The sequence below is a fragment of the Triticum urartu genome, chromosome 7, assembly GCF_003073215.2.
Source record: "Triticum urartu cultivar G1812 chromosome 7, Tu2.1, whole genome shotgun sequence".
NCBI classification, from domain to species: domain Eukaryota; kingdom Viridiplantae; phylum Streptophyta; class Magnoliopsida; order Poales; family Poaceae; genus Triticum; species Triticum urartu.
This window is the reverse complement of record NC_053028.1, coordinates 209,864,572-209,868,149: the sequence shown is the minus strand read 5'-3', so window position 1 is coordinate 209,868,149 and position 3,578 is coordinate 209,864,572.

Below are 3,578 nucleotides of genomic sequence, written 5' to 3'. Positions count from 1 at the left end.
TTGGATCAACGGTGCTGTAAAAAAGGGAGTTTTATTTACCACACTGAGAACTGCCAGACGAAGTGGGAGATGAGGCCGAGCAGTTCGATCTTCCGTGCCCTAACTTGGCGACGGAGGACACCTACGGCGACGGCGGAGAGGACGATGTCCGCGGTCGGCGTGAAGACGGCGTTGGAGAGGTTGCGGCAGCGAAGCGCTTCGTCGCCGGCGTCATCGAGAGCTAGCGGTGGCGCTAGGGTTCGTGCGAGGGTGGAAGAAGAGATAATGACCGCTGTGAGTGTGTATTTATAGGCACAGGGGCGGCACTATGCTATTACACAGGTGCCCCTGGCAATTCGCATTTGAGAAACACGTGGCCATTATGCGGAATTTTGGGGTTTTTTCCACGTCCCACACACGCCTGGATTGTCGGGTGGTCGTTCCTACTTCTCCGGAATTCATGTGGAGGAATGAGCATTGAAAACGGACTTAATGGTTGTCTGTGTATCTTCTGCTGACAAGGACGCAGAGAAGGCATTCGACAGTTTCAATAGAATGCATATGACTTGGAGAGATAGAGTTTGAGATAGAAAGCATAGAGAGGTTAGGGTCCGATCACATTCACTTAGTTCAAAAGATTCAACACAAAGACATAGCTATAAGTGAATGCTGTAGAGGACAGTACACTAGCACATATATATATATATATAATCAACATAGTGAAGATAATCATGAAAATATGTTGAGATTGAAGCCAAACCAAATGTGAAGACATTGCAACGTAACACCATGAGTGAAACACTTCAAAATAGAACGTTTGGTGGTGGCGTTACCCAACGTATAGGAAGTATTAGACCCAGACACGGCGCACAATTTTCGTAACGCTCTGAAGTCAAATTCCACATTAATATATTCACACTTAGAATGTATGTCTTCATTGATTGAAGATATACTTCACTTCGTGTGTTGCACATCTAAGTCATCAATATGCATAAGGGTTAGGATGTGTGCCTGATCACAGGACATTTGAGGATTCCAGGATATTTAGCTCACACCGTAACTTGCAAAACCTCTTCTCATCCAAGGCCTTGGTGAAGATATCTTCCAATTGCTCTGCAGTGTTGACGTGTATGATATCAATGTCTTCCTTCACAACATGATCTCTGAGAAGGTGATGACGAATTTCAATGCGCTTTGTCTTCGAGTGCTGAACTGGGTTGTTAGCAATCTTGATGGCGCTTTCGTTGTCGCAGTAAAGTGGCACTTGCTTCAGATGAATGCCATAGTCCTTGAGTGTTTGCTTCATCCACAGAAGCTGAGCGCAGCAAGATCCAGCAGCAATGTATTCAGATTCAGTAGTGGAGAGAGATACACAGTTCTGCTTCTTTGAAGACCAACATAGAAGTGATCGTCCCAGAAAGTGACATGTGCCTGATGTAGACTTGCGATCAACTTTGTCACCAGCATAATCAGCATCCGAGAATCCAACCAGATCAAACTCTGAACCCTTTGGATACCATAATCCTAGAGTTGGGGTGTGAGCCAAATATTGAAGAATTCGCTTCACAGCCAAGTGATGCGACTCCTTTGGTGCCGCTTGAACTCGAGCACACATGCAAACACTAAGCATAATATCTGGCCTAGATGCACATAGATAAAGTAAAGAACCAATCATGGAGCGGTATACCTTTTGATCAAACTCTTTACCATTGTCGTCAGGACCCAGATGATGTTTGGCTGGCATTGGTGTTGTGAAGCCTTTGCAGTCTTGCATACCAAACTTCTTCAGGCAATCTTTGAGATACTTCTCTCGAGATATGAAGATGCCATTACATTGTTGTCGTATTTGAAGACCAAGGAAGAACTTCAGCTCCCCCATCATGGACATCTGATATTTCTCTTGCATCATATATTCAAACTCTTCACTGTACTTCTGATTGGTGCAGCCGAAGATAATGTCATCCACATATATTTGGCACACAAACAGTTTACCATCATATGTCTTCGTGAAAAGAGTGGGATCTAGAGAACCAGGTATGAAGCCTTTGCTCTTCAGGAAGTATTTGAGTGTGTCATACCAGGCCCGAGGGGCTTGTTTGAGGCCATACAGTGCCTTGTTGTGCTTGTATATCATGTCAGGATGTTTTGGATTTTCAAAGCCAGGTGGTTGTGCAACATACACTTCTTCTTCAATCTTGCCATTGAGAAAGGCACTCTTCACATCCATTTGATATAGAAGTATGTTATAATGATTTGCATAGGCCAGCAGTATGCGTATGGCTTCAAGTCTAGCCACGGGAGCAAATGTTTCATCGAAGTCAATGCCTTCCACTTGAGTATATCCTTGAGCAACGAGACGAGCTTTGTTTCTGACAACTTGACCATGCTCATCTTGCTTGTTGCGGTATATCCATTTGGTGCCTATTATATTGTGCTTCCGTGGATCAGGACGCTTAACCAGTTCCCATACATTATTCAGCTCAAACTGTTGAAGCTCTTCTTGCATAGCTTGAATCCATTCAGGTTCCATGAAGGCTTCTTCAACTTTCTTGGGTTCTGCTATTGAGATGAATGCGAAGTGCCCACAGAAATTTGCTAGCTGAGTTGCCCTTGAACGAGTGAGTGGACCAGGTGCATTGATGCTATCAATTATTCTTTCAATCTACACTTCATTGGCAATGCGAGGATGTACAGGGCGAAGACTTTGCACTTGCTGTTCATTGTCGTTGTTGGAAGGAATATCTTCAGGCTGAGCATTGTCTTCATGTTGATCAGGTGCTGAAATGATAAGTTCTTCTTTAGGATGAGCTTCAGAAGGTATAATTTCTCCAGTTCCCATTAGCTTGATTGATTCACTGGATGGAACTTCATCTAGCACATTTGGCAGCTGCTCTCTTTGTGAACCGTTGGTATCATCGAACCGCACATCCACTGTTTCAACCACTTTGTAATGAAAGAGATTGAAGACTCTGTAGGAGTGCGAATCCTTTCCATATCCAAGCATAATACCCTCATGTGCTTTTGGTGCAAATTTTGAGGTGTGATGTTGGTCCTTGATCCAACACCTTGCGCCAAATACTCTGAAGTAACTGACATTTGGCTTCTTGCCAGTAAGGAGCTCATAAGATGTCTTGTTCAGTAGCTTGTGAAGATAGACACGATTGATTGTATGACATGCAGTATCAATGGCTTCAGGCCAGAATTTTCTTGGGGTCTTGTATTCATCTAGCATCGTTCTGGCCATCTCAATTAGTGTTCTGTTCTTGTGTTCGACGACGCCATTCTGCTGTGGCATGTACGGGGCTGAGAATTCATGTGTGATGCCCAAGGTATCAAGATATGTATCAAGGCCAGTGTTCTTGAATTTAGTGCCATTGTCACTTCTGATGTGCTTTATCTTGGCGCCAAAATTGTTCATAGCTCAATTGGCGAAGCGTCTGAACACATCCTGCACTTCAGTCTTGTAAAGGATTATGTGCACCCAAGTATATCTAGAATAATCATCAACGATAACGAAGCCATAGAGGCAAGCAGTAGTAGTTAGAGTTGAGTAATGAGTGGGACCGAAAAGATCCATGTGAAGCAGTTCGAAGGGTCGA